The 16459-nt window shown below is 37.6% G+C and overlaps 2 long non-coding RNA genes across 2 annotated transcripts in view; both read right to left on the bottom strand.

Annotated features, from left to right (window-relative positions):
- Positions 1-16459, bottom strand: part of LOC309495676 — a 352025-nt gene that overhangs the window by 118662 nt on the left and 216904 nt on the right. The gene's annotated exons all lie outside the window — the stretch shown is intronic.
- The window catches only part of LOC309495644, a 120124-nt gene that overhangs the window by 88364 nt on the left and 15301 nt on the right, over positions 1-16459 (bottom strand). The window lies entirely within an intron of this gene.

Here is a 16459-nt window from a genome sequence, read left to right as displayed (position 1 = left end):
CTCTGTACATCAACATCCTAGAAACAAAGGAAACAGAAAAATAAGGACATGTCTATTGATTTTTTGTTGTTGTTTTTTTTGTAGAAATTATGTTTTAATTAATAGGCAGCCAATACTATCTGTCGCATTATTAGTACCTTTATAATATAATAATAATTACATTATAATTATAACATTGAGTTGTAGATCCCCTCTTGGCATGTTTTTTTTATTTTATTTTTTATAAAAAAATGCATATTTGAAGTTATATTCTGAAAAATATTATATAATATATATATTGTAACCCTTTTATAATAACTGCATTTAATTAATCATTAGTTAAGCATTAGTAAACAGTTAAATCATAATTCATAAAGCAGACATTAATAAGCCGTTTATAAATACAGCTTTAAATGCTGTATTATTGATTTATAAGGATATCTATAATGTGTTTAATAATTGTATTTTCATACTTTATTAATTATCAATTTATCATTTCTAAATGAAGTATAGCATTATTTACAAAGCAGTTATTTAGGAGTTGTCAGTGATTAATAAGATCACTTAGAAAGTGTGAGTAAATGTAGTAGATTCAGGGAGTTATAAAGCATTTAGTAGTGGTCAGTTCACTATTTTGTGAGCAAAAGTGAGGACTAGTTATGCCTAGTAAAGCATTTATAAAGGAGATTTAAAGACTCATTTATCTTCTAAACAGAAAAAGGAAACAAACACAACACAACACAGTGATAGAGAACATAGAAATATTAACAGCCTTTAAATCTCCTACATAACTAGCATAACTAGTCCTCACTTTAGATGAGCTCACAAAAAATTGTGAACTGACCTCTACTAAATGCTTTATAACTACCTGAACTACAGTAGAAATACATGTTAATAAAGCATTTATTAACACACTAAGTAACTATTACTATATGTCTGAATAATAAGTGTATGATGTATGAATGTACATTGAATTAGTTTAATCATTTACTTACACTTTCTAAGGGATCTTATGAACCACTGACAACTCCTAAATAACTGCTTTGTAAATTATGCTATACTTCATTTAGAAATTATAAATTGATCATTAATAAAGTATGAAAATACAATTATTAAACACATTATAGATATGCTTTTAAAACAGGAATAAAGCATTTATAACTGCATTTATATACTGCTTATTAGTGTATATTAATGCTTTATAAATGAATTAACTCTTTACTAATGCTTAACTAATGATTAATAGCGTGCAGTTATTATAAAGTGTTACTGAAAGCTCCTGAACTAAGCAGATAAACAGCAGCTCTACAGTCTCAGAGCCTCTCTAGGACAGCAGCCATTCAGACAATAGAGAAGTGTGAACGACGTGTGTTAATGGGCCACTGCAGTTCCTGCTCCAGCCTACAGGAGCGCTGCTGAGTATGGACTTAAACACACACACACATGTAAGTCCCCACTTGGTCAAAAATGTACAAAATTAACCAGAGCGTGTTTTGGCTGATTTTAACATGTTTTAAAGCATGACCAACAGGGGACTTGAAAAATGTCCCCACTTGGCTCGACGGTCCCCTGTTAGTGAGTGTGTAACGACACCAAGGTCCCCAGTTAGATAGATAGACGAGTAAACACACACACACACACACACACACACACACACACATTCCAGAATTGCAATCTTGACATCGCAGCCTGTTCATTATAGCCCTAATACAATATAATAATAAAAATAGTCAACATAACATATACGAATTACACTGCTCTGTTTAAATAGTCAGTAGTACAATTTGTACCATTCACAGTAATTAGAGCTCCACTGTGATGTTTCCAAGCACATTTTTGCGCGTGTGAAGAGGATGATTTTTTTCATCGATATTGGAACACGAGTGAAGTACAAAGCCTATAATAAAGAATAGTTTAGCATCCAAATACATCGCAAATATTGAAACATTTTGATTCTAATGAGAGGGTTACGTGAGACCAACACGGCTTACTTTCGTTTTTATTTTTACATTAAATTTAAAGGATTTGTTGTGGAATATTTTGAGTGTATCATAAAATCAGAATAAGGTAAGACAAGTAAAATTTCCCGTCTTTATTATATATATATATATATATATATATATATATATATTTAGGGCCCAAGCCCTGAAAGGGCGAAGGCCCTATTGTTTTCGGTAGGATTATTTATTATTATTCTTATTTTTCTGTCAACCTTTCGGGCACTTTTGAGACCCTTAACGTGCTCGAAAACTCTTGAAACTTTGCACACGGGTCAGAACCCGCGGCCATCAGGGCCGGGCTGAAGCTGGTACCCGGGCGTGGCAGGGGGGCTCGACAGCGCCCCCTTGAACGGGGTCCGAAAACTTGGTCCATAATTCAGACACGCTTGCATGTAATAATATGAAACTTGGTACACATATAGATCTCATCGGGCCGAACAACTTTCGTACTTTTACTTTTTACGCCAGCCCAACAGGAAGTCGGCTATTATGGGTTGTTTGGAAACGCATGCTGTGGAATTTAATGTACTCCTCCTAGGGAATTCATCCATTCGCCTCCAAACTCAGTCAGCATGAAGTCAAGACATTGAGGATGCTAAATTGCGGACAGATTTTTGATATCTCGAACGGTTTGGCCGTGGCGAGGACACGAATTGATGGCGAATAATGGAAACAGGAAGTGTGTTATAACTTCTGCATACATTAACTGATCTTGATTAAACTTCAGCAGTGTGTTCGTTGTAAGAGGCCGATCACATGGATGTGACTATTGTGAGTCAAAGTTATAGCGCCACCAACTGGCAGCAGGAAGTGTGTCCCTTTCAAAATGCTTTGAAATCACCCTCTTATTTTTACCCGATTTGCTTCAAACTGTATGTGTATAATGTAAACACACAGCAGATGTAGACCTGTGAAAGGATTTTTGATATCTTTAATACTGTTGCCATGGCAACGCTTCAAACTTTAATATTCTTTTTTGATGCTTTTGAGACTCTTAACATACTTGAAATTGGATGAAACTCGACAGACACATCACATTTATTAGCCCGTAGACATGTGCAAAGTTTCAGAAACGGGCGTGGTGAGGGGCTCAGTAGCGCCACCTTTAGTCATAAGTGGGGGCTTAGTTTTAAGTAGAGTCACAAAAATCGTTATGTATATTGTTCTCATCAAGCCGGACAACTTTCTAATTTATAGTCATAAGCTGTGACCAACAGGAAGTGAGATATTTTGGTTTGAATGTGATTTTTTGGAGAATTCTCTCCCTCTCTCTCTCTGCCTCTGCGTCTCTGTGTGTGTGAGGGGTGGGGGGATTTGTCTTTTGAGTGAGATTTGTTTAAAATTCCTGTTTTTCAAGGTTTCAGGGGCTTTTGGGGCCTTAAACGTGCTCGAAAACTCTTGAAACTTTGCACACAGGTCAGAACGTGCGGCCAACAGGGCCGGGCTGAAGCTGGTACCCGGGCGTGGCAGGGGGGCTCAACAGCGCCCCCTGGAACGGGATCCGAACACTTGTCCATAAATCAAACACACTTGCATGTAATGATATGAAACTCGGTACACATATAGATCTCATCGGGCCGAACAACTTTCGTGCTCTAAGTTTTACGCCAGCCCAACAGGAAGTCGGCTATTATGGGTTGTTTGGAAAACGCTTGCTGTGGAATGCGAAGTACTCCTCCTAGAGAATTCATCCAATCCCCACCAAACTCGGTGTGCATGAAGTCAAGACATTGAGGATTCTAAATTGCGGACGGATTTTTGATATCTCGAACGGTTTGGCCGTGGCGAGGAAACGAATTTATGGCGAGAAAAGAGAAACACAAAGTGGAATAACTTCTGCATACATTAACTGATCTTGATGAAACTTCAGCAGTGTGTTCGTGGTAAGAGGCCGATCAGATGGATGTAACTATTGTGAGTCAAAGTTATAGCGCCACCAACTGGCAGCAGGAAGTGTGTCACTTTCAACATGCTTTTGACAAAAGTGGGCGGGTTAGTTTTAACTACAGTAAAAAAAAAATAGTTTGTATATTGTACTCATCAAGCCGGACAACTTTCTAATTTACATTCATTAGCTCCGGCCATCAGGAAGTCAGATATTTTGGTTTGAATGTGGATTTCTTTGCAAAATCAGCCTCTGAATTTTTACCCAGTCCTGCTAAGTGGTTTATTTTATTCACACCAAACTTTTTCAACATGATGAAAATACATTAAAGATGCTAAATTGTGAACGGATATTGAATATCTCAAACGGTTTTGATATGGCGAGGGATTAAAGTAATGTCAAAAAAGGAATCAGAAAACATCTCATATCTTCTACAAATGTAATTATACACCGTTTATTTTTATATAAAATTATACAAATATTAGAACTAAACCCATTTTATTCTGTTTTTGCAATTCAAGAAGTATAAAAAAAGTTAAAAACAGGCTATTTAGTGCTATTTGGTTCAACAAAAAAGCAAACATAGGGCTATTCTGCCCTCTTGTGTCCAAAAGGATATACAAATAGTATATTAAACTTTTTACTAGGTAGGCCTATATTGTATTTAAATATAAATGTATTAGGTATATGACTGTGAGGATATTTTCCCATCGGTTAATCGACGTGTGACACGAGCGGGTGCTTTTAAATCGCTAATATAAAAGTGAAAGTAAAATTCGGACGTCCGCACGGACATTGATAATGGTGCACACACGTTGGAAAGAATGATACTTTTAAACATAACACTAAACTGCCATTAGGTGTCGCCAGGCGACCGTCTTAATGAGCGAGTCATTGATTCATTCATTCAAACGATTCGTTCGAATGACTGAGTCATTCATGATTGAGACAGATGTTTATGGATTGATCATTGAATCTTTGAGTCAACCGATTCGTTCAAAATGCTGAATCATTCAGTAATGAGAAAACAAGTTGCCGTGAGATGCGCGCACATATATAAATATATATATATATATATATATATATATATATATATATATATAAATATAGCTGCGAGCAGCGATGGAGGGCCAAAGCCGGCGGCACCGCCACCCCGGTGCCTTTAGGTAACTAAAGGCACCGGGGTTGCGGTGCCACCAGCTTGGGCCCGCAATCGCTGCTCGCAGCTATATTTATATATATATATATATATATATATATATATATATTTATTCTTATTCTTATTTTTCTGTCAACCTTTCGGGCACTTTTGAGACCCTTAACGTGCTCGAAAACTCTTGAAACTTTGCACACGGGTCAGAACCCGCGGCCATCAGGGCCGGGCTGAAGCTGGTACCCGGGCGTGGCAGGGAGGCTCGACAGCGCCCCCTTGAACGGGGTCCGAAAACTTGGTCCATAAATCAGACACGCTTGCATGTAATAATATGAAACTCGGTACACATATAGATCTCATCGGGCCGAACAACTTTCGTACTTTTACTTTTTACGCCAGCCCAACAGGAAGTCGGCTATTATGGGTTGTTTGGAAACGCATGCTGTGGAATTTAATGTACTCCTCCTAGGGAATTCATCCATTCGCCTCCAAACTCAGTCAGCATGAAGTCAAGACATTGAGGATGCTAAATTGCGGACAGATTTTTGATATCTCGAACGGTTTGGCCGTGGCGAGGACACGAATTGATGGCGAATAATGGAAACAGGAAGTGTGTTATAACTTCTGCATACATTAACTGATCTTGATTAAACTTCAGCAGTGTGTTCGTTGTAAGAGGCCGATCACATGGATGTGACTATTGTGAGTCAAAGTTATAGCGCCACCAACTGGCAGCAGGAAGTGTGTCCCTTTCAAAATGCTTTGAAATCACCCTCTTATTTTTACCCAATTTGCTTCAAAGTTTATGTGTATAATGTAAACACACGGCAGATGTAGACCTGTGAAAGGATTTTTGATATCTTTAATACTGTTGCCATGGCAACGCTTCAAACTTTAATATTCTTTTTTGATGCTTTTGAGACTCTTAACATACTTGAAATTGGATGAAACTCGACAGACACATCACATTTATTAGCCCGTAGACATGTGCAAAGTTTCAGAAACGGGCGTGGTGAGGGGCTCAGTAGCGCCACCTTTAGTCATAAGTGGGGGGGTTAGTTTTATCAACAACAACAAAACTTGGTATGTGTATTGGTCTCATCAAGACGGACAACTTTCTAATTTACATTAACGATCTCCGACCAAAAGGAAGAGAGATATTTTGGTTTGAATGTGGATTTTCTGAAGAATTTTCTCTCCCTCTCTCTGTGTCTCTGTGTGTGTGAGGGGAGGGGGGATTTGACTATTGCTTTTATATTGTTAATCAAGGTTTCAGGGGCTTTTGGGGTCCTTAACGTGCTCAAAAACTCTTGAAAATTTACATACAAGTCGGAACCCCCTGCCATCAGGGACGGGTTGAAGCTGGTACCCGGGCGTGGCAGGGGGGCTCAACAGCGCCCCCTTGAACGGGGTCACAAAACTTGGTCCATAGATCAAACACGCTTGCATGAATTAATTTGAAACTCAGTACACATATAGATATCATCGGGCCGAACAACTTTCGTGCTCTAAGTTTTACGCCAGCCCAACAGGAAGTCGGCTATTATGGGTTGTTTGGAAAACGCTTGCTGTGGAATGCGAAGTACTCCTCCTAGAGAATTCATCCAATCCCCACCAAACTCGGTGTGCATGTAGTCAAGACATTGAGGATTCTAAATTGCGGACGGATTTTTGATATCTCGAACGGTTTGGCCGTGGCGAGGAATCGAATTTATGGCGAGAAAAGAGAAACACGAAGTGGAATAACTTCTGCATGCATTAACTGATCTTGATGAAACTTCAGCAGTGTGTTCGTGGTAAGAGGCCGATCAGATGGATGTAACTATTGTGAGTCAAAGTTATAGCGCCACCAACTGGCAGCAGGAAGTGTGTCACTTTCAAAATGTTTTTGACAAAAGTGGGGGGGTTAGTTTTACCCACAATTACAAAAATCAGTACGTTTATTGGTCTCATCGAGCCGGACAACTTTCTAATTTAAAGTCATTAGCTCTGACCATCAAGAAGTCAGATATTTTGGTCTGAATGTGGATTTTTTTGCTAAATCAGCCTCTGAATTTTTAGCCACCTTTATCTAAGTGGTTTATTTTATTCCCACCAAACTTTTTCAACATGATAAAAATATATTAATGATGCTAAATTGTGAACGGATAATAAATATCTCAAACGGTTTTGCTATGGCGAGGGATTAAAGTATTGTCTAAAAAGGAAACACTCAAAGGCTCATATATTCTAAAAATGTAATTATACACCATTTATTACTATATAAAAGTATACAAATATCAGAACTTAACTCATTTTATTCTTTTTTTTTCAATTTAAGAATGTTTAAGTTTAAAAACTGCCAGAATGGTTGTTTAGTCTAAACAATAAATAAATAAAGTCAAACATAGTGCTATACTGCCCTCTTGTGTTCAAAATCAGGTAGGCCTATTATATCTATATAAAAATATACTAGGTATGTGACGGTGAGAATATTTTACCACTGGTTAACTGACGTGTGACACCGCTGGGGGCTTTTTAATCGCTAACTTAAAAACGAAAGTAAAATATGTTCGTCCGCACGGACATTGATAATGGTGCGGAGCAGAGCGAGCGTTTTCAATAAATTCCTATGGAAGGAGGAATGACCTAAAAAACGTTGACTCTGTTCTGCTCGTTCCTCGCTGAGGACGCGCACCATTATGAATGCCTGTGCAGCCGTGAGCATTTTAGTTTCATTTTCGGGGCGGATTGCTTGAATGTATTTTAAAAAAGCACAATGTTGTGTTTTATTGCTACTGTACAAAAATATAAGTTAACACTTTGCAGTTTGAATGATGTTCTGAACAAAATGACAGAGTATGTTTTTATGTATCCACTGTTCAATCGCGCCCCCGTTTTATTGATTCCCAAGTTATTTTTTCATTTAAGTTTTTTTCATTGTTCTAATCAGGTCAGGCAAGTAAAATTATCTGTGTCTTATCCCTTACATTTTTATATAATATATATACACTACTGTTCAAAAATTTGGCGTCAATAAGATTTTTAAGCGAAGTTTCTTCTGCTCACCAAGGCTGCATTTATTTGATTAAAAATACAAACAAAAACAGTAATATTGTAAAATATAATTCCAATTTAAAACAGCTGCTTTCTATTTTAATATATTTTAAACTGTTATTTATTCCTGTGATCAAAGCTGAGTTTTCAGCATCATTACTCCAGTCGTCACTGTCACATGATCCTTCAGAAATTATTCTAATATGATGATTGATGCTCAAGAAACATTCATTATTATTTTAAATGTCGAAAACAGTTGTGTACAGTCTTTGATGAATAGAAAGTTCAAAAGAACAGCATTTATCTGAAATCTAAAGCTTTTGTAACATTAAACACTACCGTTCAGAAGTTTGGGGTCAGTAATAATTTTAATTTTATTTTTGGGGAAAAGAAATAAAATAAATCAATACTTTTATTCATCGAGAATGAGTTAAACTGATTAAAAGTTACAGTACAGACATTTATAATGTTAAAAAAATTATATTTGAAATAAATGCTGTTCTTTTGAACTTTACATTCAACGCATTTTGAAAAAAAATCTGTACACAACTGTTTTCAACATTGAAAATAATAATTAATATTTATTGACCATCAATCATCATATTAGAATGGTTTCTGAAGGATCATGTGACACTGAAGACGGGAGTAATGATGCTGAAAACTCAGCTTTGATCACATTAATTACAGTGTAAAATATTTTAAAATAGAAAACAGCTGTTGTAAATTGGAATAATATTTCACAATATTACTGTTTTTGTTTGTATTTTTAATCAAATAAATGCAGCCTTGGTGAGCAGAAGAGACTTCTCCTAAAAACATTAAAAATCTTCCTGACCCCAAACTTTTGAACGGTGTATATATATATATATATATATACACATACACACACATATATATATATATATCTATCTATATATATATATCTATATATATACATTTATATATATATATATATATATATATATATATATATATATATATATATAAATATAGCTGCGAGCAGCGATGGAGGGCCAAAGCCGGCGGTACCGCCACCCCGGTGCCTTTAGGTAACTAAAGGCACCGGGGTTGCGGTGCCACCGGCTTGGGCCCGTAATCGCTGCTCGCAGCTATATTTTATTATTATTATTCTTCTTATTCTTATTTTTCTGTCAACCTTTCGGGCACTTTTGAGACCCTTAACGTGCTCGAAAACTCTTGAAACTTTGCACACGGGTCAGAACCCGCGGCCATCAGGGCCGGGCTGAAGCTGGTACCCGGGCGTGGCAGGGGGGCTCGACAGCGCCCCCTTGAACGGGGTCCGAAAACTTGGTCCATACATCAGACACGCTTGCATGTAATAATATGAAACTCGGTACACATATAGATCTCATCGGGCCGAACAACTTTCGTACTCTTACTTTTTACGCCAGCCCAACAGGAAGTCGGCTATTATGGGTTGTTTGGAAACGCATGCTGTGGAATTTAATGTACTCCTCCTAGGGAATTCATCCATTCGCCTCCAAACTCGGTCAGCATGAAGTCAAGACATTGAGGATGATAAATTGCGGACCGATTTTTGATATCTCAAACGGTTTGGCTGTGGCGAGGAAGCAAATTTATGGCGAATAATGGAAACAGGAAGTGTGTTATAACTTCTGCATACATTAACTGATCTTGATTAAACTTCAGCAGTGTGTTCGTTGTAAGAGGCCGATCACATGGATGTGACTATTGTGAGTCAAAGTTATAGCGCCACCAACTGGCAGTAGGAAGTGTGTCCCTTTCAAAATGCTTTGAAATCACCCTCTTATTTTTACCCGATTTGCTTCAAACTTTATGTGTATATTGTAAACACACGGCAGATGTAGACCTGTAAAAGGATTTTTGATATCTTTAATACTGTTGCCATGGCAACGCTTCAAACTTTAATATTCTTTTTTGATGCTTTTGAGACTCTTAACATACTTGAAATTGGATGAAACTCGACAGACACATCACATTTATTAGCCCGTAGACATGTGCAAAGTTTCAGAAACGGGCGTGGTGAGGGGCTCAGTAGCGCCACCTTTAGTCATAAGTGGGGGCTTAGTTTTAAGTAGAGTCACAAAAATCGTTATGTATATTGTTCTCATCAAGCCGGACAACTTTCTAATTTATAGTCATAAGCTGTGACCAACAGGAAGTGAGATATTTTGGTTTGAATGTGATTTTTTGGAGAATTCTCTCCCTCTCTCTCTCTGCCTCTGCGTCTCTGTGTGTGTGAGGGGTGGGGGGATTTGTCTTTTGAGTGAGATTTGTTTAAAATTCCTGTTTTTCAAGGTTTCAGGGGCTTTTGGGGCCTTAAACGTGCTCGAAAACTCTTGAAACTTTGCACACAGGTCAGAACGTGCGGCCATCAGGGCCGGGCTGAAGCTGGTACCCGGGCGTGGCAGGGGGGCTCAACAGCGCCCCCTGGAACGGGATCCGAACACTTGTCCATAAATCAAAAGCACTTGCATGTAATGATATGAAACTCGGTACACATATAGATCTCATCGGGCCGAACAACTTTCGTGCTCTAAGTTTTACGCCAGCCCAACAGGAAGTCGGCTATTATGGGTTGTTTGGAAAACGCTTGCTGTGGAATGCGAAGTACTCCTCCTAGAGAATTCATCCAATCCCCACCAAACTCAGTGTGCATGAAGTCAAGACATTGAGGATTCTAAATTGCGGACGGATTTTTGATATCTCGAACGGTTTGGCCGTGGCGAGGAAACGAATTTATGGCGGAATTTATGGTGGTGGAATAACTTCTGCATACATTAACTGATCTTGATGAAACTTCAGCAGTGTGTTCGTGGTAAGAGGCCGATCAGATGGATGTAACTATTGTGAGTCAAAGTTATAGCGCCACCAACTGGCAGCAGGAAGTGTGTCACTTTCAACATGCTTTTGACAAAAGTGGGCGGGTTAGTTTTAACTACAGTAAAAAAAAAATAGTTTGTATATTGTACTCATCAAGCCGGACAACTTTCTAATTTACATTCATTAGCTCCGGCCATCAGGAAGTCAGATATTTTGGTTTGAATGTGGATTTCTTTGCAAAATCAGCCTCTGAATTTTTACCCAGTCCTGCTAAGTGGTTTATTTTATTCACACCAAACTTTTTCAACATGATGAAAATACATTAAAGATGCTAAATTGTGAACGGATATTGAATATCTCAAACGGTTTTGATATGGCGAGGGATTAAAGTAATGTCAAAAAAGGAATCAGAAAACATCTCATATCTTCTACAAATGTAATTATACACCGTTTATTTTTATATAAAATTATACAAATATTAGAACTAAACCCATTTTATTCTGTTTTTGCAATTCAAGAAGTATAAAAAAAGTTAAAAACAGGCTATTTAGTGCTATTTGGTTCAACAAAAAAGCAAACATAGGGCTATTCTGCCCTCTTGTGTCCAAAAGGATATACAAATAGTATATTAAACTTTTTACTAGGTAGGCCTATATTGTATTTAAATATAAATGTATTAGGTATATGACTGTGAGGATATTTTCCCATCGGTTAATCGACGTGTGACACGAGCGGGTGCTTTTAAATCGCTAATTTAAAAGTGAAAGTAAAATTCGGACGTCCGCACGGACATTGATAATGGTGCACACACGTTGGAAAGAATGATACTTTTAAACATAACACTAAACCGCCATTAGGTGTCGCCAGGCGACCGTCTTAATGAGCGAGTCATTGATTCATTCGTTCAAACGATTCGTTCGAATGACTGAGTCATTCATGATTGAGACAGATGTTTATGGATTGATCATTGAATCTTTGAGTCAACCGATTCGTTCAAAATGCTGAATCATTCAGTAATGAGAAAACAAGTTGCCGTGAGATGCGCGACGATTCTGCTGTGATCTTTGTTTAACTACTTTTGTTACTGAAACAGAACAAAAACAGTCAATATTGCATCTAAAATGTAAGTGACTTAATTATAACTGTTTATTAACCTGTTGTATGAAATCAATGTCACAGTTTCAATTGTGATTGTATTCAGGAAACGGTAGCCTACTCGTCAAGTGAGGTTGCTTAACTCCATCATAGGTTATAAAATATATAAAAACTCCATATTTGTAATTTTTATAGTCAGTATGTTGTTATCTGGGTTTCTTTTTTGTGTGCTGCGCTCATTTGTTTACGTTTCTCCTGGAGAAGCTGCACGAGCCTCAGCAGCGCAACCTTGTTACCATTGATCAGTAATACATTTATTAACAACTGTTGATTGCAACTTAAAATGAATGTAATAAAATTAGAATAATCTCTCGTTTTAGTGATTCCCAAGTTATTTTTTGTCATTGACGTTCAAATCAGGCTACTCTGGTCGGGCAAGCCAAATTCTCTTTCAGGTAGGCCTATTGTATATATATAAATATATTAGTGATGTCGGTTAATCGACGTCTGACACCGCTGGGGGCTTTTAAATCGCTAACTTAAAGTAAAATACAGATGTCTGCACAGACTTTAATAATGGTGCTGAGTAGAGCGAGCATTTTCAATGAATTCCTATGGAAGTAGGAATTAACTAAAAAACGTTCGCTCTGTTCTGCTCGTTCCTCGCCGTGGGCGCTCACAGTTATGAATGCCTGTTTAGCCAAGAGCTTTTAGTTTAATTTTAAAATGAACGCCATTTCGGGGGGTGGATTGCTTGAATTTATTTTACAAAAGAACAATGTTGTGTTTTATTGCGAGTGTATATAAATATAAGTAAACACTTTGCAGTTTGAATGATGTCCTGTATGAACAAAATTATGTGCCAATTATGTTTTTATGTGTCTACTGTTAAATCACACACACATTCCAGCATTGCAAACTTGACATCGCAGCCTGTTCATTATAGCCTTAATAAAATATAATAAAATAGTAAACCTAACATATACACACTGCTCTGTTTAAATAGTCAGTAGTACAGTTCGTACATTCACAGTAAGCACTGCTCCACTGTGATTTTTCCAAGCACATTTTTGCGCGTGTGAAGAGGATGATTTTTTCCGTCGATATTGGAACACGAGTGAAGTACAAAGCCTATAATAAAGAATAGTTTAGCATCCAAATACATCACAACTGTTGAAACGTTTTGATTCTAATGAAAGGGTTACGTGAGCCCAACACTTACTTTCGTTTTTATTTTTACATTAAATTTAAAGGATTTGTTGTGGAATATTTTGAGTGTATCATAAAATCAGAATAAGGTAAGACAAGTAAAATTTCCCGTCTTTATTATATATATATATATATATATATATATATATATATATATGTAAATATAGCTGCGAGCAGCGATGGAGGGCCCAAGCATTTAGTGTAACTAAAGGCACCAGGGTGGCGGTGCCACCGGCTTGGGCCCGCAATCGCTGCTCGCAGCTATATTTACATACATATATATATATATATATATATATATATATATATATATATATATATTTATTATTATTATTTTGTCAACCTTTCGGGCACTTTTGGGGTTCTTAACATGCTCGAAAACTCTTGAAATGTTGCACACACGTCAGAACCCGCGGCCATCAGGGCCGGACTGAAGCTGGTACCCGGGCGTGGCAGGGGGGCTCGACAGCGCCCCCTGGAATGGTGTCCGAAAACTTGGTCCATAAATCAAACACACTTGCATGTAATTATATGAAACTCAGTACACATATAGAACTCATCGGGCCGAACAACTTTTGTGCTCTAAGTTTTACGCCAGCCCAACAGGAAGTCAACTATTATGTGTTGTTTGAAAAACGCATCCTCTGGAATTTGAAATACTCCTCCTAGAAAATTCGTCCAATCACAACCAAACCCGGTCAGAATAAAGACAAGACGTTGAGGATGCTAAATTGCGGACGGATTTTTGATATCTCGAACGGTTTGGCCGTGGCGAGGAAACGAATTTATAGCGAGAAAAGATAAACAGGAAGTGTGTTATAACTTCTGCATACATTAACTGATCTTGATTAAACTTCAGCAGTGTGTTCGTTGTAAGAGGCCGATCACATGGATGTGACTATTGTGAGTCAAAGTTATAGCGCCACCAACTGGCAGCAGGAAGTGTGTCCCTTTCAAAATGCTTTGAAATCACCCTCTTATTTTTACCCGATTTGCTTCAAACTTTATGTGTATAATGTAAACACACGGCAGATGTAGACCTATGAAAGGATTTTTGATATCTTTAATACTGTTGCCATGGCAACGCTTCAAACTTTAATATTCTTTTTTGATGCTTTTGAGACTCTTAACATACTTGAAATTGGATGAAACTCGACAGACACATCACATTTATTAGCCAGTAGACATGTGCAAAGTTTCAGAAACGGGCGTGGTGAGGGGCCACCTTTAGTCATAAGTGGGGGGGTTAGTCTTATCAACAGCAACAAAACTTGGTATGTGTATTGTTCTCATCAAGACGGACAACTTTCTAATTGACATTAACTACCTCCGACCAACAGGAAGAGAGATATTTTGGTTTGAATGTGGATTTTCTGAAGAATTTTCTCTCCCTCTCTCTGTGTCTCTGTGTGTGTGAGGGGAGGGGGGGATTTGACTATTGCTTTTATATTGTTAATCAAGGTTTCAGGGGCTTTTGGGGTCCTTAACGTGCTCAAAAACTCTTGAAACTTTGCACACAAGTCAGAACCCCCTGCCATCAGGGACGGGCTGAAGCTGGTACCCGGGCGTGGCTGGGGGGCTCAACAGCGCCCCCTTGAACGGGGTTCTAAAACTTGGTCCATATATCAAACACGCTTGCATGAATTAATATGAAACTCGGTACACATATAGATCTCATTGTGCCGAACAACTTTCCCCGGTCAAGTTTTACGCCAGCCCAACAGGAAGTCGGCTATTATGGGTTGTTTGGAAAACGCTTGCTGTGGAATGTGAAATACTCCTCCTAGAAAATTCACCGTGTCCCCTCCAAACTTGGTGTGCATGTAGTCAAGACTTTGAGGATGCTAAATTGCGGACGGATTTTTGATATCTCGAACGGTTTGGCCGTGGCGAGGAATCGAATTTATGGCGAGAAAAGAGAAACACGAAGTGGAATAACTTCTGCATGCATTAACTGATCTTGATGAAACTTCAGCAGTGTGTTCGTGGTAAGAGGCCGATCAGATGGATGTAACTATTGTGAGTCAAAGTTATAGCGCCACGAACTGGCAGCAGGAAGTGTGTCACTTTCAAAATGTTTTTGACAAAAGTGGGGGGGTTAGTTTTACCCACAATTACAAAAATCAGTACGTATATTGGCCTCATCGAGCCGGACAACTTTCTAATTTAAAGTCATTAGCTCTGACCATCAGGAAGTCAGATATTTTGGTCTGAATGTGGATTTTTTTGCTAAATCAGCCTCTGAATTTTTAGCCACCTTTATCTAAGTGGTTTATTTTATTCCCACCAAACTTTTTCAACATGATAAAAATATATTAATGATGCTAAATTGTGAACGGATAATAAATATCTCAAACGGTTTTGCTATGGCGAGGGATTAAAGTATTGTCTAAAAAGGAAACACTCAAAGGCTCATATATTCTAAAAATGTAATTATACACCATTTATTACTATATAAAAGTATACAAATATCAGAACTTAACTCATTTTATTCTTTTTTTTCAATTTAAGAATGTTTAAGTTTAAAAACTGCCAGAATGGTTGTTTAGTCTAAACAATAAATAAATAAAGTCAAACATAGTGCTATACTGCCCTCTTGTGTTCAAAATCAGGTAGGCCTATTATATCTATATAAAAATATACTAGGTATGTGACGGTGAGAATATTTTACCACTGGTTAACTGACGTGTGACACCGCTGGGGGCTTTTTAATCGCTAACTTAAAAACGAAAGTAAAATATGTTCGTCCGCACGGACATTGATAATGGTGCGGAGCAGAGCGAGCGTTTTCAATAAATTCCTATGGAAGGAGGAATGACCTAAAAAACGTTGACTCTGTTCTGCTCGTTCCTCGCTGAGGACGCGCACCATTATGAATGCCTGTGCAGCCGTGAGCATTTTAGTTTCATTTTCGGGGCGGATTGCTTGAATGTATTTAAAAAAAGCACAATGTTGTGTTTTATTGCTACTGTACAAAAATATAAGTTAACACTTTGCAGTTTGAATGATGTTCTGAACAAAATGACAGAGTATGTTTTTATGTGTCCACTGTTCAATTGCGCCCCCGTTTTATTGATTCCCAAGTTATTTTTTCATTTAAGTTTTTTTCATTGTTCTAATCAGGTCAGGCAAGTAAAATTATCTGTGTCTTATCCCTTACATTTTTATATAATATATATACACTACTGTTCAAAAATTTGGCGTCAGTAAGATTTTTAAGCGAAGTTTCTTCTGCTCACCAAGGCTGCATTTATTTGATTAAAAATACAAACAAAA

Source organism: Leuciscus leuciscus (genome assembly GCF_965113295.1).
Source record: "Leuciscus leuciscus genome assembly, chromosome: 3".
Lineage (NCBI taxonomy): Eukaryota > Metazoa > Chordata > Actinopteri > Cypriniformes > Leuciscidae > Leuciscus > Leuciscus leuciscus.
This window is presented reverse-complemented; position numbering and strand designations above follow the sequence as displayed.